This window comes from Erpetoichthys calabaricus, chromosome 6 (genome assembly GCF_900747795.2).
Source record: "Erpetoichthys calabaricus chromosome 6, fErpCal1.3, whole genome shotgun sequence".
NCBI classification, from domain to species: domain Eukaryota; kingdom Metazoa; phylum Chordata; class Cladistia; order Polypteriformes; family Polypteridae; genus Erpetoichthys; species Erpetoichthys calabaricus.
The window spans coordinates 1,391,591-1,413,683 of record NC_041399.2 but is presented as its reverse complement, the minus strand read 5'-3'; the positions used below and the strand labels follow the sequence as shown (position 1 = coordinate 1,413,683).

Genomic DNA, 22,093 nt, shown 5'->3' with positions numbered 1-22,093 from the left:
GGTGGGGCACTTTGTGGCTCTTCCTGCCATGTCATGCCACCCTGGTCTTCTTCCTCTGACAGATCTGCCAGGGCCTTTCACTACCAGTTTACAAATGAATGTGAAGAGTGGCGCAATGCAATACAAAAGGCGCTATATAGAGATGACATAAAGGCAGCAGACTGAGGGGCTTCACCATACACATTTGATACTTTAACCTGCCAAGCCAGTGGTGACCACCTCTTTGGACGAGTGTCACCATCCTCGCGTTGGGCTTACTGTGTGACAAACACCCCCATCTCTCAGGGCAGGGGAGCAGATGATGTGATTGGTCAGTGGGAATTCAGTTGGCGTCAGCCAGTCGAGCTCAGAGTCTTCTAGTGAAATTGCACATGCGGTCTGTGGCCAGCAGAGGGCACACCTGCCCCGCGCATTCAGTAGGCTTACAAGTTCATTCCTGCCAATGAAGTTCTTACTGAAGTGTGCCAGTCAATGTGCCATGAGTCACCACCCTCTGGTACCACGATTAGTGACTGGTAGACATGAAAGGAGCTATATAATAGGGAGAGAGATGTGAAAAGTGCTGACTAATGGAAAGATGGCTAGATGAGTAAGGCACTATATAATCAAAAAGATACACAGAAGTGAAATGTGCTATTTAAAAGGTTGATGGGGTTCTTATTGTCCCAAGGGCAGAGTCCCCTGAAATTCAGATTCAAATTAACTTGTTTGTGCAACATGTCACCCCACTCGAGTGCAAAATTAGCGTATTGGAAGATGTGAACGACACTACACAGAAGGTTTGTAGAGTTATTATTACCCCATGTACTGAGCACATTAAAATTCTTACTTGCATGCATCACTGAAAATGCACCACCACCTCCAGTAGCAATATTAATGAGATAATTAGTGATTGATAGATATGAAAGGCACTATATAATAGGTTTATAGAAGTCCCATGAGCAGAGTACACTGAAATTCTTCCTTCTATGTGCTGATCAACACATTGCCAGTTGCCAGTCTCCTGTCATTGTCAACCTGAAGCTTTTCATTAAAGCACACCTGGTACATTTAGGGTATTAGCTTTCAGATTTTTGTTCACTCCCAAAATGCCATGCAGCTCATTTTACAAGCTGCCCAGACAGCCAACTGGTGAACTTCATTACTTTCTGGGTGCCAGTGGGGTCCAGAAGGTCACTTTGACTTCAGAGATCATCAAACACTGATGGTGCAGAACAGATTGACACGAAGGCCCATACTATCCATCTGTGGGGCGCCATATCTGTGGACACCCAATCCTCCACTTGTTTGTCAGAAAAGAAGCCTTGGTGGCCTCACCTGCGTGACCCAAAACCCCACAGGATGGGATGGTGTCACCCATGGCTGACCAGGATTGGGCATTTTGACGTTTCTGTTTTGGCATTTTCCACTCTTCATTTTGGGTGACTGATAAGCTGATCTGATAAGCGTTTGTCCCCTCTCCAGTTGGTCACTCTGATTGTCACTGTTGGCTCTTCTGCTTATCATGAGCTCTGACATATGACTGACTTCCATCCATCATTTAACCCGCTATATCGTAACTACAGGGTCACAGGGGTCTGCTTGAGCCAATCCCAGCCAATACAGGGTGCAAGGCAGGAACAAATCCCAGGCAGGGTGCCAGCCCACCGCAGGGCACACACACACACATACCCACCCACTAGGGACAACTTAGGACCACCAATGCACCTAACCTGCATGTCTTTGGACTGTGGGAGGAAACCCATGCAGAAACGGGGAGAACATGCAAACTCCACACCGGGAGGACCTGAGAAGCGAACCCAGACGGGTCTCCTAACTGCGAGGCAGCAGCGCTACCCACTGCGCCACCATGCCACCATGACTGACTTTCAGATTTGCTTTATTGTTGTACAAAGCTGTGCCCAGATGGCCCAATGGCAGCACAGATATACAGACTCATGCCAACAGGGGGCAGCACCACAACCCTTTTGGCTTTGGAGAGGAGTTTGACAGGAGGGTCTCATTGAGTTCAATACAAAAGGCACCCTTGGGGGTCTTCCTACTTAGCTGGATGCTACCTGGCTGGGATGCCCAATTCATGGGTGGATGGTGGAGGACAAACCTTAAAGTTGTTTAACTCTGCATGCCCACTAGCTGGCAGCAGCAGGACTCTGAGGCTGTACTCAAGGCTCCTGCTAAGGATTCTGGGAAGTGTAGTTTGTGTTTTGGACCAGAGTGGGATGACTGAGGTGGACCCCCAAAACGGACAGCTGGACGTCTGCTTGTCCTTCTGGTGTCTTGTGGGGTACTGGGCTGCTCAGCATTGATGCAGATGGCACACTGGGTGTTGTGAGAGAGAAGATGACTTTTAGACCTCACTGCCATTGGGTGACATCACGTCAAGACTGTGACATGGAGTGTGTGGTGCATTATGGGATTGTTACTAATAAGAGAGCAGGACAGCGTGGGACACACTGGAGTTCTGTCATCTGATTTTAATTCTGCTGTTTAAGTGACATCACAAGGTTTGTTGAAGTCACTGGCTTGCCAGCCTGCTGTGCCTCCTTGGCATCTCTAAGGAAGCTGAAGTGCGTCGTCTTCATTGCTTTTTGCGTTTGTTCATCAGATACCCTGAAAAGACAAAGACGATGTCTGCCATTAATGTTTGGTGCACAGGTGGGCTCTCGTCGCGGCTCCTCTTTTAATCAACTCCTAAACGCTATCACCGTATTTTGTCATTGCCGATGCCTCTGCTTCATCTCATTGGTTATGTGTCTGTCACTTGTCCTAAGGGGGCGGGGCCTCCTACGAAATACTTTGGATTTTTCACTTTAAATGTCTTGCTCAGGGTCCTGTTTTGGTCTTCACCATTGTGAGACCCTCTGGTGTAACTTTTTACCAGGAGACCCCCATACTGAACTACTTGAGGCCTGCTGCATGGAGCCTGACCTGGCTGTGTGTCCTTTCTGTCATTTGTGGCAGCAGCTCAGGCCAAGTCCCCAGGCCTCACTAAGCCCCCCAAGGCCTCAGTCACTTCATAGAAAGCATTTCAATGGATGGATCAGGTGACCGAATCTAACAAAGCGTGCGGGCCAGACGGTGTCGCGAGGCCAAAGAGAAGTGGGACAGAAAACATACTGACAATCTCAGAGCACGCGATTGGTTGAGTTGCACCAATGACGTCTCACAGTGTTAGCCACACCCCTAGAAACCACATGCACCGTCATGGTAACAAAACCACAAGATGACGTCGGCTACAAAAAATAAAACTGCCACATTCCTGCAAAACAGAATGACAAAAGGGACAACGAAATGACCAACGTGAATGTCAGGGTGCACTGCGGCTCACATGCCACGGCTCGTCTCTCCTGTTTGGCTCAAGCCTCACGAGAATCTTCTTCAGCTTGGAACAATTCAACATTCAGTGCTTTGTGATGGTGGGCGTCTCGCGACTCATCCCTCCATTCATCTGCTCACGGGTCACCCGGGGCCATCCCATATGGTCCAGTGTCACTGTCACCGGGGTCACAGGAGCACAAAGCAGGAACAAAATGCATACAGCAAATAAACTAAAAGTGGAAAACAAAAGACTTACGAGTGACTTCAAAGACCCCATAAGCACCCGTTGTAATCATGGCAGCCACGCCAAATAGAGCAGACGTACTCATGCCTATGACTCCAATGGCCACCATGCCTCTAAGGACATTTATGGTCAGACCCTTTCTGCATTGAACAAAAAAGAGAAAAACAAACAGTGTAGGAAATCAGAATTTGCACTTCTTAAAAAGCCCACCCAGTGCCTCCTCTCACCCGGGGGTCTCACAACACAAACACAGAAGATTTTTTCAAGAACTCAAAAGAAGCAAATGGAAAGCGGCATGGCCTCACCCTGGCAAAGCCCACTTTGATGTCCTCCTCGCTTGTTTCAGTTGTGTCCCTGCTGTTTATCGATTCCTGATGTTTGTGTGAAATTCACCTTCACAAGTTTCCAGCGGTGTCCCCGTGTTCTTGATGAGCTCCTCATTTTAAACTCACCGTCTCGATCCACTGGACTCATTCTCTTCATCATTTTAAACATCTCAGTCAGGTCTGCTCTTCATCACTGTAAAGGATCAGCTCTTTGATTCTTCATCTCTCATCCCCTATAGCCCCTCATAATCAGCTGAGTCGCTCTTCTCTGGACCTTCTCTTGTGCTGCTGTGTCTTTATGGAGACCCAAACTGCCCCCAGGACACCAAATGAGGCCTCACCAGGGTGTTATAAAGCTTGAGCAGAACCTCCTGGGACTTGTACTCCACACATCAAGGCGCTATATAATCTGTTAGCCTTCATAATGGCTTCTGAACACTGCCTGACAGTCGATGGCTTAGAGTCCACTATGACTCCTAAATCCTCCTCATAAGGTGGACTCTCAATTTTTAGACCCCCATTGTGTATTCAGACCTCACATTTTTACTTTCTATGTGTAATTCTTTACATTTACTGACATTAAATTTCATCTGCCACAAATCTGCCCAAGCCTGTCTGCTATCCAAGTCCTTCTGTGATGATATAATGGATTCCAAATTATCTGCTAATCCACCTATCTTGGTATCATCTGCAAACTTCACCAGTTTCTTCCTTATATTCCTATCTAAATCATTTATAGATATTAAAAACAGCAGCGGCCCCAGCACTGCCCCCTGCTGGTCACCACTCTTAATATCTCCCAGTTCTGAGGGGGTTCCTCTCACTGTCACCCTCTACTTCCTGTGCCAATTCTGCACCCATCGACACCCCACACCCTGAACTGCCACTTCTTTTAATTTGATGCCCAGCCCTGTCATGTGTCACCTTATCAAATGCTCTCTGAAAGTCCACATCAATCATCTCATCTACTCCTCTCTGGTCGTATCCTTGTGTTTCCTCCTCATAGAATTCCAGCCTGTTAGTAAAACACGACCTCCCTCTTCTGAGCCCACGCTGACTGTGCTGTCCTTGCCAGGTGTTGCTCCATCTTCTCCTTAATAATTCCTTCCATTAATGTTCCTGTGATGCCCGTTAAGCTCACTGGCGTGTAGTTGATTGGCTCTGCCCTGTCACCCTTTTTATATAACGTGATGATATTTGTCATTTTCCAGTCCTTCAGAGTCTCTCCAGTGCTCAGTGACTTCCTATAAATCTGTGTCAGGGTTTCTATCTGAACTCGCTGGCCTCCTTAAGAACTCGGTGGTACATCTGATCTGCTCCTGGTGATTTGTGTGATGTCAGCCTCTTTAATCTCAGCTGCTCGTCTCTCTCTTTATAATTTCTAAATCCCTCAGCACCTCCTTAGTAGTCCCTGTTACTGCTCTGAGGTTATCCACTTGTGAGGACCTCATTAGCTCATCTGCTATCTCCCTGTCTGTATCTTTTAATCCTCCTTTACTATTCCTGATGCTCTTCACCTCCTCCTTGACTCTTCTCTTACTATTAAGAGTCTCTTATGGTCGTCTGTCTCCTCATCTGCTATTCCTCTCCAAGTGTCTTCTAGCCTCCTTGATCTTCTTCTTATTGGTTGCCCTCCTGTTCTCATACACCCCATGATTCACTTTGTAGTTATTCGTCTTATATGTTTCATTTGTCTGTTTTTCCTTTGTAGATTCTTTTTTAACCCTTTATTAACCCACTGCACAGTTTTTTTTTTAATTTCCTATTAATTCCAGATGTAAGTTTGTTCCTGTCCTGCATGACATGTCAGACATTTTGAAATCTGCTCCACTGCTCCTCGACTGTCTCCACAATTAAAAGCTTCTGCCTGTCCATCCTCCTTAGACTTTGCTGCATTTCCTCAAATTTGTCCTACCAAACTTCGACTTGATAAATTCATTCTTTGTATCTGCACTCTTATAAAATACTGAGAACTCTTATTACATTCTGGTCATGTGACCCTCGTGGTCCAATCCCCTCTACTCCCTCAGTTCATCCTGATTATTACAGAACCCTAAATCCAGACAGGCTTCACCCTGTGTTGGCTCTTTAACTTACTGAGTTAACAAACAGTCACTGATTACGTCTACAAACTCCTGCTCTTGTGCTCCTCCATCTGTAAGGCTATCTCAGTTAATATTCAGGTAGTTAACGCCCCCCATGACTATAATATCCCCCCTAACTCTCTTTAATATGACTAACATGATGTGTGTTGAAGTGACTTTCTGCATTGGGTGGTCTTTAACACACTCCTACAGTAAGGCCCCTTTCTTTAATGCTCTCCAGGTGAAGCCAGACGTCCTCACTAAGATGGGGCTCATCAAACAAATGAAGAGGACTTGTGTTTTAAATTCTGTTAAATCCTCCTTTCCTGTTCTGTCCATCCTGACTATTAAATGTGTACCCCCCTCTGTTACACTCACCGCCATCTTTGTTATTCAGTCAGGTCTCTTTTATTGCTGTAATATCGTAATTCTGCTCTGCTGCATACGACTCCAAGTCACTTGCCTTATTTTTGATATTTCTAGCATTAAGACAAGCTCTGTTTATCATGTTACTTATTTTATATTTAAATGGTAGGTTAAAATTTACATTACTACACACTTTTATTTCTGCACTATTGTTTGTTCCTCCGTGTATAAATCTAAACCTGGCCTGTCCTAAACTCCCTGCCCCCCCAATCCTCGACTTGACTACACATACGCCTCCTCAATACATTGATGCCCCTCCAGTTCAGATGTAACCCGTCACATTGAAGCAGGTCCAATCTGTTCCAAAAGGAGTCTCAAGGCCGTCTACCCTGCACCAAGATTTGAGCCACATGTGGCGGACTGGCGCGTGTCACAGGCAGAACTTCAGAGAAGGCCACCTTGTCAGTTCTGCTCCTCAGCTTGGCACTTAACTCTTTGAATTTGGATCGCAGATTGGACAATGACCACTAGATCCAGGGAGGTCCCCCACCTGTGCACCCAGAAGGCAACACACCGTGCGAGACTCTCTATCTCTCTCTCTCTGGAGCTCACCTGCGCTTCAATCCCCCTAAAGATTGAGTCCCCAACTGTCACTACCTCTCTCGTTTTGGGATCTGGTTTTGAAGTGGCCCGTCGGAGCTCCTCATCCCTGCCTACCACCTCAGAATCATCAGAGACACCGTTCAGCTCCGCAAGGACATGAGAACGGTTTGACTCTTCTAATTCTGGGTTTTGATGCCCCTGGACAGTGTGCACCCTTTACACCTTGTGACCATGACCCACCTGTTTCTACCTGTCTGGTCTGGAATCTCCTCCCGCGCCACCTTGGGGGTGCACACTATCTCTCTAAAGGACAACTGGGCCAAGTCCACCAATTCTCTATTACAACGCAGGTCAGTTCAGTGACCCTGAGCTCGAGGTGCTGGATCAGCTGGCATCTCCTGCAGATGTGGCCCTCATAGAGAACTGGCTCCTCCAAACCAACATCTAAAAAGTCCAACATCCAACAGGACTTGCCTTGCACTGGCCTCATTATTCAAATCTGATGTGGGATTAGTAAACTGCCTTAACTTTTTTTTTTTCTTAAAATTAAATAATTAAATGGTAACACTAAGATCTGCTCCAGATATTTGACACCTTCTGTCCCCTTAAGCTCCTGTGCTGTTCTCCGTCTCCGCTGCCTGCTGTTTGTCTTTCTATGAAGTTAACTTTACTTTTCTTTTTCTCTTCTCCTAACTTTGTGCTCCTCTCCTCCACTCGCACTCTTTTTATTAATGGACCCTTACGATGCTGTCGCCCACTTAACTGTTCTATCTCTGGACCGCTAAGGACTGATCAATCAATCAATCAATCAATCAATCAAACTTGACTACCTTATCTGCTCCTACAGCCCTGTAGTATATTGTAGTCTGGACCTTTGGGGATTCCGTAGTAATAAGGAATTATGGGTATTAGGGAGCTTAGAGGAAGTGATCCATATTACTAACCGAAGGTTATGGACGCAGGCTCACGGCTCACGGATGCATCAAGGCGCACGCGCACTGCGACTCAGTGCCCCAGAGTCAAACCCAGCATCGAAGCGCACGCGCACCGCCATATTGTGAGTGGCACTGCTGCGGAGTGAAGTAATGCATAATGTACTGCTTGGGATTGTACAAGAACCTGGGGGATTACACTTCATAGGTAAGGCTGAACAATTGTTGTGGTTATATTTGACCGTTAGAAAATACCGTTTGCAGGCTCACGGACGCATCACGCGCATTGCGACTCAGCACCCCAGAGTCAAACCCAGAAGCATCCCGTTTGCAGGCTCACGGCTCACGGACGCGTATTGATAAAAACACTGGATGAAGGCGCCTACAACGCGCTTCTCAAACAGCAGAAGCAAAGGAGTCACGGCTCCAAAACGAAAGAGCTCAACAATTGGAAAAACGACAGACAGCCGCTGCACAATTCCGCCAGTTAGCTGACAACGCATTCTATAACGTTAGGTCACAATACAACCGCTACCCGAGAGGAAGACGAGACAGGCTATAAGTGATAATCTTTAACAGGTCCTTTACTAAGATACACATTACACAGCTCCCCAATACCCATGATTACGTATTACTACGGAATCCCCAAAGGTCCAGACTACAATATACTACAGCATATTTGAATCACATTACAGTAATTCAGTATTAACAGTAAGTGCAATTATAATTCCTAACGGTACACAACGTATAGCTAACGACACAGTCACAGAACAAACATAAACGAGACCAGATGGATAGAAACAATACACGAACGCTCCATATTAAAAGTGCAATTATAATTCCACACAGTGAATGCGGCGTCTATCTATATACGTGTATGTATTTACAACGAGTCATAGCTCCACACAGAAACAGCTTTACTACAAATAGATTTCTTTCATTACATGAGAACTTTCCCAGGACGCTCCCACCCTGTTACATCCCTACATAGATTGGAGGGAACAGAAAGTGATTGCCATTCTTAGATTTGCGGGGCTTACTGGTATAAAATATAAGACTGTGTAACGTGTACTCTGGAAAACGATCTTAGTAAAGGACCTGTTAAAGTGTATTACTTATAGCCTGTCTCGTCTTCTTCTTCTTTTTTTATTGGTATAATATTATTGTCCATTGATATAACAAGCCCCCTGTGCCTGATCGGGGGTCTTAACGATGGCCGTTGAGCTGCGCACTGCTTTGAAGTCAGCCGCGGCCTTTTCTTTTTCTTTTTCTTTTCTGTTACGACGCCGCCGCGGGTATTTGCTTACAGACGCCGATATCGGTTACCGCCGCTCTCTGCCCTGAGTCCTCGCTGCTAATTCAAGGACAGCTACAAGTCACAAGGAACTTTTCCAAGCGCACCTCCAAACCAACAGCTACTTTTGCTCTTGTGCGGGAGAAAAAAAAGCAAACAAAACCCCTCTAAAGGGAGAAAAGCTTTAAAAAGTCCCACGCGGTTCCTTAGCGGCAACCAGAACCCAACTTTTTAAGAGCATTTAAATCTCCCACCACAGAACTGACCAGAAACTCTCAGCGGCCAGCGCACACGTGACGTCAGCACGTCCGCCTCAAGCCTTCTTGCTCTCTTCGCCTCTGTCCACCTCAGTCCACCTCCACTCCTCTTCCAGCAGGCTTCGTCCAGTGACGTGGCAAGGGGGGACATCTGTCCCCGGGCGCAGCGTCCAGGGGGCGCCAGATTGATGTTTCTTTCCCTTCCCAATTGCATTTTTGGCAAACTGGAGAGGAGGTGAAATCTTCAGTTGTCCCCGGGCGCTGAAAATCTTAGCTACGCCTCTGGCTTCGTCACCGTCCTCCCAATTCTGGTTAGGAAACTGGATGGATGGAAAGTCATAATGATGACCCTTATAATATCCATCCATCCATCCATTTTCCAACCCGCTGAATCCGAACACAGTGTCACGGGGGTCTGCTGGAGCCAATCCCAGCCAACACAGATTGCAAGGCAGGAACAAATCCCAGACAGGGTGCCAGCCCACCGCAGGGCACACACACAGCCACCCACTAGGGACAACTTAGGACCACCAATGCACCTAACCTGCATGTCTTTGGACTGTGGGAGGAAACCCAAGCAGACACGGGGAGAACATGCAAACTCCACACAGGGAGGACCCGGGAAGTGAACCCAGGTTTATAATACAGTATCCTGATATGTCAAAATCAATCAATGGGGTCTTAGTTCTATCATATGAAGTAAACATTCAACACAAGAGCCCCCCCATTACAAGTGCAAGTAGTTGGCTGGCATGTGAAGAAGCTGAGCAGAGAGGTGACCTGTGGTACAATGAAGATGAGGACAAGTGACAGTGGGCTGGAATAAAAAGAGAAGAGCTGAGACATGAAGAGCAAATGTGCTGACGGCGTATGAGGGTACAAAAAAAAATCAACGGCCCGTGGGGGGGGGGGGGGGTGTCCATGCCCACATCACCAGACAGTTTAGGGCTGCCAATCCGAGTGTTGTGGGGTCTGCCAGATTGGCTGATGCTGATGTCACTTTACGTGACTAAATCGCTGTCCATGTCCCATTTACTGACTGAGTGCCAGTCTTGCAGCACAGGTGGGTGACACCCCTCTTTATCACACATAAAGACAAATAACACAGACACGGGGGTCTCCAGTTTGTGTGGTCCAGAGCCCCCCATTTCTCCTCCTAGTCGTATACATGCAGCGTGGCGCTCATCGGCTGTCAGCTGTCACGCACACAAAGAGTCCCCCCTACAACAAAGTCAGTCTGCTTCAGTGTGACTGCGGACCGCACTCTAGGGGGTCACTCATCACGAGGTGCCCACCACAGGCCCTCTTACCCCCTGCTTAGGATTAGGGTTGCGGGAGGCTTATCTGACTCACGGAGCATGTCGTGATGGACAGACGTGGTGCCAGTCAGTACCGTGGGCACTGCAGGCAGCACTCAGAGCGTCTCTTTTACGGGATGCGTCGCCGGGTGTGTCAGACTACACGACTGTGTGCACCTCGCTGAGCTTACCGAAGTGAAGGCTGTGAATGAAAATCAATGGAAAAGTCACATAACGTGACTCGGGCTGACGGAACAAATACGGAAAAACAGAACGGGCACCTGCCATCAGCGCAGCATTTGTTACACGCACCTCACTGTCTGTAAAAGTCAAAGAAAAAAATATGCATCAAATGACACACTGGGGTCACGTATGTGAAGTCATAAGTCCTGCGTGATCTGTGGCGACCTGCCTGCAATGGCATTAATGGCCGGGAAGGCGAGGGAACAACCAGGGAGGCGCCACACCCGTGAAATGCATGTGGCTCGTCCTCGTTCCCGTCTTTTATTTCCTTCACGCCGTTCACCGATACACGTTGTGTGTGAAAGACAATAACAGCAAAATAAATGGAACGAGAAAAAAAGAAAAAGAAAAGTCGAAAATACGAAGTGCAAGGAACTACCGGACTGGAAAATCAAGGCCGCGAAACGACCGACAGCGCGGCGCCAGCAGGTGGCAGACCTGAGCAGCGTAAAGTGCTGTCGGTACTCCGGAATGGCGGCCTCGGTTACCGTCAGCGAGAGGAAGGCCAACTGGAGTGGACCAGGACGGATAAAGAAGGAGGAGACGACCGCAGAAGAAGAGAAGAACATCCGAGTGTGTGGCGTGACGAGCAAACGCCTCACGGGGCCCAAATGCCAGCCTGTCATCTGCCACACATAAAGACAAAGCCACCATGCTGAGTGGCGCCCTCCCGTCCCGTGTCCCTCCTCTGTGGTCCGTTTGTCAGGGTCAGGTGGGGCTTTTCATTAAAACTCTCCGTTCAAGTCCAGCAGCTCAGAGTCGTCTTGTCACTGCTGCGACACAGGGATGGGGTGTGTGTTTAAGAAAGAAGCCAACTGAGGACCTGCAAGGCGACAACAACAACACAACACAAAGACACACAAACAACGGAGCTGAGAGCGCGTCACAAGATGGCTGAGAAGGGGCTACACGGTCACGTGATTAAATGTTTATCTCATCCTGCCTACTACAGAAAAAATGAAATTATATTATATAGCAGCTTTCATATCTATCTATCTATCTATCTATCTATCTATCTATCTATCTATCTATCTATCTATCTATCTATCTATCTATCTATCTATCTATCTATCTATCTATCTATCTATTATATAGTGCCTTTCATATCTATCTATCTATCTATCTATCTATCTATCTATCTATCTATCTATCTATCTATCTATCTATCTATCTATCTATCAGTAATTTTCATGTCTCTCCGTTCGTCTCTCTAGCAAACCCATTTTTAAAGAAATGACCTCATTTCAAATGTCAGAGGCGAGTAGACACTCACCCTAACGTCGGACCGACTTTACTTACATGACCAGCATTTTCGTTTTCACTTTGTTTCCTTTTCTTTTGAGTTCACTCAACTTCTTCAGTGTCTTTATACTGTCACCAGCACACCTTGACCCCAGGCTGACGTGTTCGTGTTCAGAGGCTTCACTTTCCACATATCTCAAATATGCTGCGCTCATGCAGAATGCGGCAAATAAAACCAAAGTTCAAGTTTGTGGTGACCTGTTTGCCCAGTTTGCAGTGTCTCGTCACGATTGATTCGTGCCATCTCACTTGGGGCACCGATACTTCAAAACAAACACTCGGTGAATGTGATCAGATTCCCTGGTAGGCCTGGCCTGCTGTGCCAGTCCAGGATCATTGAGTCTGTTTTGAACAGCAGCGCCTTCAGTACTCTGGAATGGCAGCCTCTTTTACCGTCAGAGAGAAGAAGGCCAACTGGACCGGACCAGGATGGAAAAACAAGGAGGAGACGACCACAGAAGAGGAGAAGGACATCACAGTCAAACAAACACCTTATGGGGCCCAAATGACAGCCTGTCATCTGCCACACATAAAGACCAAGCCAAAGTGCTGAGTGGTGCCCTCCTATCCAGTGTCCATCCTCTGTGGTCCATTTGCACCTTTTCTTTCTTTCTGTTTGTCAGGGTTAGGTGGGACTTTTTAATTAAAATTCTCCATTCAAGGCCAGCTGCCCACAGTCATCTTGTCACTGCAGGAGAAGGCACTGGGATTGGGTGTGAATTTAACGAAGAAGACAACTGAGGACCTGCAAGGTGACAACAACACCAGCACATTTCTTTCTCAAGTACAATGACACATAAACGACGCAGCTGAGAGCGCATCACAAGATGGCTGAGAAGGGGCTACATGGTCATGTGATTAAATGTTTATCTGTCTATCTAATCCTGCCTACTACAGAAAAATGAAATTCTATTATATAGCACCTTTCACATCTATCTATCTATCTATCTATCTATCTATCTATCTATCTATCTATCTATCTATCTATCTATCTATCTATCTATCTATCTATCTATCTATCTATCATATAGTGCCTTTCACTCTATCTATCTATCTATCTATCTATCTATCTATCTATCTATCTATCTATCTATCTATCTATCATATAGTGCCTTTCACTCTATCTATCTATCTATCTATCTATCTATCTATCTATCTGTCTATCTATCTATCTATCTATCTATCTGTCTATCTATCTATCTATCTATCTATCTATCTATCTATCTATCTATCTATCTATCAGTAACTTTCACGTCTCACCGTTCTTCTCTCCAGCAAAGCTGTTTTTAAAGTTTCGAATGTCAGAGACGACTAGACGCTCACCCTAATGGCGGACTGGCTTTACTTACACGATCAGCATTTTTGTTTTTATTTTGTTTCCTTTCCTTTTGAGTTCACTCAACTCCTTCATTGTCTTTATATTGTCGCCAGCACACTTTGGCCCCAGGCTGATGTGCTCGTGTTCAGATGCTTTCACTTTCCAGATAGCTCAGATATGCCAAAGTTCAAGTTTGTGGTGACCTGTTTGCCCCGTTTGCAGTGTCTCGTCACCATTGATTCGTGCCATCTCACTTGGGGCACCGATACTTCAAAAACAAACACTCGGTGAATGTGATCAGATTCCCTGGTAGGCCTGGCCCGCCGTGCCAGTCCTGGATCATCGAGTCTGTCTGGAGTGGCAGGGGCACTCACTTGTGTGCCATCAGCACCCGCACTTGAGGAGCAGGTGATCTGCGGCCTGTAAGCTCCTTCAGCTCTCTGCTGGAGTTCCTGACTTCTACGCTGATTTCATTTCTCGCTCTTTAAGTTCAACCTAACTGGGGGGTTAATATGGCCCGGAGGAGCGCATGTTGCCACTTCTTCGGTCTGGCAGTTGTGTGGGTGCACCGGGCAGGACGGACTCACGAAATGGCCAGTAAAGTGCGTCTGTCTGTCCGTCCGCCTGTCTGTCTGGTGATCGTGACGTCTGCCTGCTGCTGAGCTTTGTGCCCACAAGGCCGCCTTGCATTACAATCGTAACGGAGACCACGTGTTTGTGAGAAACGTCTGCTGTGTTAATAACTGTAAGGAACAGGGGGGCAAGAGGCGGAGGAGTGCAGTTAGCAATGAAGGCAATACTGCTGTTAGGTGGTCTTAAAAGGCTGATCTGATCTGCTCTGCCCTGCCTGTTCTTGGCCTGCGTCACTCCGCTCGCTTCAGGTTAGGGGCGACACCCCCGGCACACTTTCTGTATCTGAGCCCACCCCGCACTGAAGGACTGCTGATGGATGTTTTTCTAGCCCCGCCCATAAGCCACGCCACTCAGGCTTAACCAAATACCCCCACCCATAGATACCCCCAAACCGGCGTGAAGACGTTTAGCAAAGTGAAGAAGACGGTTCTGTCCTGTCCTGTCCTCGTTTAACCGCAATCCCGTTTCTTCAAATCCCAAATCTTCACATTCCAACTTCTGCCTCAGGACTTGCTTTTATCTTTCGCTCTTCTCGTTTTTTATAAACGCCACATGACGTTTCCTGCTCGACTGTTACGACGTCAGCTCTTAAATAAACAACTGAACAATCGAAGATGAAGGCCGGCTAAAGAGTAAGACAGCCGTATCCCAGCCCGACTATTACGGCATTCTTGTTCTTATTATGCAGTTTGTTGGTGTCATTTCATTTGTCAGGGCAGTTGTGATTCAAGCTTAATGACGGCCTTTATGAAAAACACACGCGCTCTGCCCTGTAGAGTAAAGGTGCAGTCAACGGAGCGACAGTGACAAAGGACACGAGAGCCTTCTGGGTCGGGGACACGGGGGTGACTGCACAGAGGACAGCGGCGTTAATAAACTGCGGTCACCTGCTTGTACTGCCCATGCCGGGAGCCTCCACTGCTATAGTAGTTGAGGTCGCATTGAGCCACTGTCGCCGGTCGCTTCTTTTAATGTAGTATTAAGTGGTGCTCCAGCAATTTAATAATACTAATACTACTACTGCAACTAACAATACATTTTATTTATATAGCGCATTTTGATGGAAATGTAATTGGTTTCTCTTTGCAGAAAGAATCACAAATCTATGCAGTTCATAGACCAGCTAAATGCGCGCCATTAAGCCCTGTAAGAATGCCCTTTAACATGCAAAAAACATTTCCCCCCCTCTACTTATTTTCGTCTCGTCTACAGCCTCTACCCTGTGCCGCCGAGAGGACTACGCTTCCCATCAGGCATCAGGAGACCGCTGTGGCTGATGGGTAGCCGCCTGATCGGCCGGGCTGGAGTGAAGTAAGCTGCGTGCCTATCGTTCAGAAAGTTGGATTGATTGATTGATTTATTTATTGGTTGATTCTCTCTCAACTATTTTGTGCAACAATTTCATTGCCTCGCATGATTTCAGCTTTTATCTTTTTTTGGTTATCTTTTGCCGTATTACATTTCCACAAACGCTCCATTTCTTGCCATTTTGAGCCTTTTTGAGTCTAAGAGGGGTGTGTGACATTACTATTGCATGACATATTTGAAATGTTAAAATGCACCCTAAATACTCTTGATTACAATAGAAATGTGTCATTTGTCACCCTCTGAGAAATGTCCATTCAGGACCAGTAAATGTGAATTTCCCCTTGGGATTAATAAAGTATCTATCTATCTATCTATCTATCTATCTATCTATCTATCTATCTATCTATCTATCTATCTATCTATCATATAGTAAATGACTGAAATTTAAAATAATAATAATAATAATAATAGTTCATTACATTTATATAGCACTTTTCTCAGTACTCAAAGGGCTATCCTTCACCTCATATTGGCAATCAGTGACTGAGAAGTCATCTGAAATGACACCCCACGTGCTTAGCTTTGAAATTTGTCATTTTGTATCTTCTGGGGGTGGCTCTTAGAGTGCTTGGACCACCGGTAAAGAATCAGATTTCAGAAATGTGATCATAAATGATGATCAGAACCTTGAAACAGCATGAAACGACAGTCCACATGCCAGCCATGTATGTTTTGTGGCACCCCTTGGGTTGGTTCAGGTGGTCTGCTCAGCTTCAAGTCCTTCTAAAGACACCTACTGGCTTACTCTTTATCATGTCATGTCATTTTCGGACCTGTTCAGTCCTGACTAGGGGCTGTGGGTTGGTCTGCTGGAGCCAATCCCAGCCAGCACAGGGCACAAGGCAGGCACAGACCCTGGGCAGGATGCCAGTCCAGCACAGGTCAAACCCACACCCACACAGACACACTGGGGGGCCACTTCATTTAACTTGAATGTCTTTGGACTGAGAGAGGAAACCGGGAGAACATGCAAACTCCATGCAGGGAGGACTCGCCACATGAGTCCTGGTCCCCTTACTGTCTATCACTGGGCCTCCCACTCTTTACCATAGGGAAGGAATTTCCTGTACAAAAACAGGGGAACCCCAAAAAGCTCAGGGTCTCCCATACCAGACATCGAGTTGAGTCCAGCCGTCCATCATATGTGGCCGTTCTGTCACAGCAGTGAGTCAGGAGGTGATGGACAAAAAAAAAAAAAGATTGAAATCATTTCAAAGTGTTCAGAAGAAATTCATAGGAGCATAATCAATCGATCAACCAATCAATCAATCAATGTACCAATCAATCAATCAACCAATCAATCAATTGTTCAACCAATCAATCAATCGATCGATCAACCAATTGATCGAAACGCTTGTCTTGAGTTCTGCATGTGAAATGAATTTCAGCGTGACTTTGGAGGTCCCTCGCTGTTCTGCTTTGTGATGTCCAGACGGTGAGGTGACGTCTTGGTCCCGTGGCCACATAGGAATGTCACTGCACTGCATACACAAGACGGCCCATTTGATGTCCTATTTTTATTTTTTTAATTAAAGTCATATGGCGCACATTTTCCAAACGCCAGGCCTTTACACTCCAGCCTTGCAAGCTCATGCCACCCATCAGTGGTCCGCCTTTTGTGCTTTTCACAGCATGTTGTTTTGCTCACACAATAAGAAAAGGGGCTTCCAAATATGTGATGTTCAGCCTTCTGGTACAACAGCAGTGCCTGCCATCTAAAGAGGGTCTCAGGTGACTTCAACAGCAACGGCTGCCTTAATAATGGAGACGAGTCGGGGCACAGGAGGCTTGTGGAGGACTTTGTGTTGCGGTGCAGGGAAGACCACCTGCAGCTCCACATCAGCAGGACAGAAGAGCTGGTGGTGGGCTTCTGGCGTGCCAAGGAGCCCCTGAGAGCATTCAGGGGGGAGGACATGGAACTGGAGTAGAGCTTCAAGTACCTGGGGGTCCACATAAACAACAAACTGGACAAGGAGGGTCAGAGCAGACTGGGTTTGCTAAGGAGACTCAGAGCTTCTGCTGGAAATGTTCTCCCAGTCCATAGTAGCCAGTGTGGTGGTCTGCGCTGTGTTCTCCTTCAGTTGAAAAAACACACAAGGCCTGAACAAACTTGTCAGGAGAGCCTGCGCCATCATTGGGCAAAGCTGTTGTAGAAAAATCGGACGCCATCATGAAAAATCCCCTCCAGAGCCCCTTCAGCCTCTGGCTCATTCCACCACTGTGTGCTAAGAAGCGACTCTGGGGGTCTTGTCTGCCCACTGGTTGGCATTCAGGTGATGGTCTGATAATGGAAGGAATGTGCAGTGCAGTTTACAGGCTTCTGATGGCCGCGGAGGTCTTAATGAAGCCGACTGACTTTTCGATTCTGATATGAGCCAAACAGAGGTGGTCCCCTGCAGGCTTCACCGTGTGTCTGTGTTCCACGTGCAGACCCTTCACAGACGTCTCCCACCTCATGAGTCACGTCGGCCTGAGCTGAGTGGTGGTGTGGCACAAGGTAGCCCTGGGTGGGTTGCAAGGTTCACTAAAGTGGGAAACGACCACCAGTAAGAGGGCAGAAATGCCACCCTGTGGGTACCCCCAGTCTTGTCATAAATTTCATGTCTAACATTTTTGTGATCAGCTCTTTATGAAATATTTCTAAAATAGTAAATTCACGAGAAGTGTACCCTGACAGCGTGCGGCCCATCCAACAACAGCAGCAGACCCCCAGCACTTAGAGGACTGAGGAGCCGGAGAGAAGCCCCCCATGGTTTTCATGGATGCTTTGCTCATTCGAGATTCAGGTAAGTTGTCCTAAACTGTCTCAGTTAAGAGTGCCAGTCCTCCTCAGTGACAATGCCCACCATGAAGTGAGGGGAAGTTTAGCAGTGAGGCTCCTTGAACAGGGTGGGGTGGAATCTACAAGGGTGGGAGTTTCAGGCAAGTAGTGGGATATCGACATTGAGGAAGCCATCACCTCAGCGTTACACCAAACTGGTTGAACTGTGAGGTGACCGGACGATGGCCTCCATTCACTGGATGTCTTTGGTGCTGGGAAATGGGAACTTTAAAATAATCAAAGTGACACCTTTGTGAAAACGGACCCTCTAGCTCAGGCCATTCCTAGCTGAAGAAGACCAGTGCGAGAGCAGGAGGTAGCTGGCCAGGGCACCTTGGTGCCCAGTTGGGCCAAATGGCATCAGAGCTCCATCCATGTCTCATTTATGAAGCCCATTCAGACCTAAGCCATGCTGTGCTGTGCGTCAACTCAGAACACAACACAAAAATCCTCAAGTAAGCACCTTAAAGATCATTGAACTGTCCGATGACTGCGACCAACCAGGATACACATACACCGTAGCACCGCCCCATTTATTTATTGAAAATTCAGTAAACCAATGGGATTTGACATACCACTTTGAAACCAAAGGAAAGATAAAATAACAAACACCCAATCAATTACAAAACTCCATATCCAATGAACTGATTGGCTGGGCCTATGGCCAATCAGGGTGGGCCTGGCTGGAGGAGGTCTGACATTTTATGTGGTGGCAGCCATGATGGGCTTTGATAACACATGAAGCTCTGCTCTTATTTAACTGGCAGATGATGAAGAGATGCCAGCACTGGACTGACGGGTCCTGCCACCTTTGTGCCAGTCACAAGCTAAGTGGCTGCCTTTGGACCAGCTGGAGCTGGCACAGGGACAACTGGCCAATGCCCAAATAGCATAAAAGCATGGACAGCCATCTTCGGGTGTTGACTGTGCTGCACGCAGGGCCGCTAAGAGGAAAGGCGCTATATAAGAACAGACCGGAGCGGACCGGATGGCTGGTCTTTTTGTGTTGTATGCCCTCTCACTCAGGGTGACACGAGGAGCTGCAGGGCGGTGTTTAGGTGCTTTCATCTGCCATGTTATGTCATTACGGTCCTCTCCATGTGATGGACCTGCCTGGGCCTTTCTAAATGAATGTGAACAATTGTGAAGTGGAATAGAAAAGGCGCTATATCCAGTTAACTTGATTTGGTTAGCTGACTGAGAGGCTTCACTTTACACATGTGATGCTCTAACCCTCAAAGTGCACAACCTGCCAAGCCAGTGGTGACCACCTCTTAGGACAAGTGTCACTGTTCTCACGTTTGACTTGCTGTGTGACACAAACACCCTCATCATTCGAGGCAGGGGGGCAGGTGATGTGACTGGTCGGTGGGTGTTCAGTTGGCTTCAGCCAGTCGAGCTCAGAGTCCTCTAGTGAAATTGCACATGCGGTCTGTGGCCAGCAGAGGGCACACCTGCCCAGCGCATGCAGTAGGCTTACAAGTTCATTCCTGCCAGTGAAGTTCTTACTGAAGTGTGCCAGTCAATGTGCCACGCGTCACCGCCCTCTGGTACCACAATTAGTGACTGGTGGACATGAAAGGAGCTATATAATAAGGGAGAGAGATGTAAAGAGTGCTGACTAATGGAAAGATGGCTAGATGAGTAAGGCACTATATAATCAAAAAGATAGACAAATGACATGAACAGCGCTATATCATGAAAAGAGCAGCAAAACCCTTACTTGTGTGTAACACGTGACACGTCTCCACACTCCAGTGCCATGATTAGTGACAAACTGATATGAAAGGCGCTATATGATTGGTCTATAAGGTTCTTACTGTCCCATGTCCAGAGTCCAGTGAAGTGTTCTGATCATCATGTGTCCAGCATCCAGTCTCCTGTCATTGTCACCCTGAAGCCTCTCATTAAAGATCGCCTGGTACATTTGGAGTATCAGCTGTCCGATTCTTGTTGACTCCCCAAATGCCACGCAGCTCATTTTACAAGTCGCCCTGGAAGGAGGAAGACTACCATAATCACCGACTAGCCAGTCCACTTCATCACATTCTGGGTGCCAACATGGACAAGGCCAGCAGTACAGTGGTGTCCAGAATGTCACATTGACTTTAGAGATCGTCATCCACTGATGGCGCTGAGCAGAGTGACACGAAGGTCCGTACTGTTCATCTGTGAGGACACCATAACTCTGGACCCATGACTCGAGGTGCATAGCCTGAGGACACACTGGGTCACCGTGGGACTGGAAGGTGAGGGGCTGAGGACAAAACCAGAGGACCGGCTCACAAGTAAAGAGAGGGACCATAATGGCTCAAATGGCACTCTGCATGCCCAACAAGTGACAGCAGCAGGACTCTGAAGTTGTATGCTAGGCTCCTGCAAAGGATTCTGGGAAGGGTAGTTTGGGTTTTGGACCAGAGTGGGATGACCAAAGTGGCACCATCAGTACTGGCAGATCCAGGAGCAGAAGGCATCAAAGGGGTCAGGGCTCAGCTGGCAGAGCAAGAAGACGAGGCCAAAAGGTTGGTAGAGGAAGGATGACAGACTCATCAGTGTTCTGGGGACCAACCATAGAGGGCATTGGAGGTGGGTTTGGATTTCTGGGCACTTTCATCTTGAAAGATTCACCCCCTCTGACTGACCACCCTGGACTGCTGGACGTCTGCTTGTCCTTCTGGTGTCTTGTGGGGTACTGAGCTGCTTGGCATTGACGCCAGTGGCAAACTGGGTGTTGTGAGAGAGAAGATGACTTTTAGGCCTCACTGCCATTGGGTGATGTCACATCAAGGCTGTGACAATGGAGTGTGTGGTGCATTATGGGATTCTTACTAATAAGAGAGCAGGACAGGAGGACAGCACGGGATGCACTGGAGTTCTGTCATCTGATTTGAATTCTGCTGTTTAAGTGACATCACGAGTTTTGATGAAGTCACCAGCCTGAAGTGCGTCGTCTTCATTGCTGTTCCTGTTTGTTGCTCAGATACCCTGAAAAGATGAAGACAACGTCCGCCATTAATGTTTGGTCAGCCGGTCGGTCCTCGCCGCCACTCACACGGTTCTCAGCTCATCTCCTAATTGTATTTTGTCATTGCTGACGCCTCTGCTTCTTCTCATTGGTCATGTCTCCGTCAATGCTGACTTGTCCTAAGGGGGTGGGGCCTCACATGGGGGTCTCAATCTCAAGATGATTTTTTCCTCACATCACGAGGTGTTTGATTTGATTTTGCTTTGCTTATTTTGCTGTTCATTTCTGTTTCTTGTTGTCTGTCCTGCCTGTGGTATGTGGAACCAAAGGAGGCGGGTCCTCCTGGTCACGTGACTGACCCACCCACCAGGCTGCAGGTCCAATTCTCATTTTGAACCCGTGTTCGTGTGAAGGTGCTGTTCGTTTCTTCTCTCGCTTTGGTGCTCTTTGTGTTTCTCTAAGTGAGTCTCTCGTCCATTCTAGGAGATCGCTGACCACCATCTTTCATTGTGTCTCAGGTGTGTTTGGCTCTCCTGTGCTGTGAAATTCTTCAGGTACAGAAAGACTTGGGCTGTGTGTGTGTGTGTGTTTGTGTGTTCTTTTCATATTCTTCTCTTTCCACTATTCACATATTTTGTGAGTGGAGCCCCTCCCAAGGGGCGGGGCCACCATGACATCAGTGCTGAAGGCCCGCCCCATTCAGTGCTGTGGATCTCTGGTG

The 22,093-nt window shown here is 47.3% G+C and overlaps 1 long non-coding RNA gene across 1 annotated transcript; it reads right to left on the bottom strand.

Annotated features, from left to right (window-relative positions):
• Window positions 1-2,459: 2,459 nt before the first annotated feature.
• On the bottom strand, window positions 2,460-12,409 carry LOC114653170 (uncharacterized). The gene is made up of 3 exons (XR_003716471.2): window positions 12,265-12,409; window positions 3,575-3,702; window positions 2,460-2,610 (listed from the first exon to the last, which is right to left on the bottom strand). It is a non-coding gene; the product is annotated as an uncharacterized LOC114653170 (long non-coding RNA).
• Window positions 12,410-22,093: the final 9,684 nt, after the last annotated feature.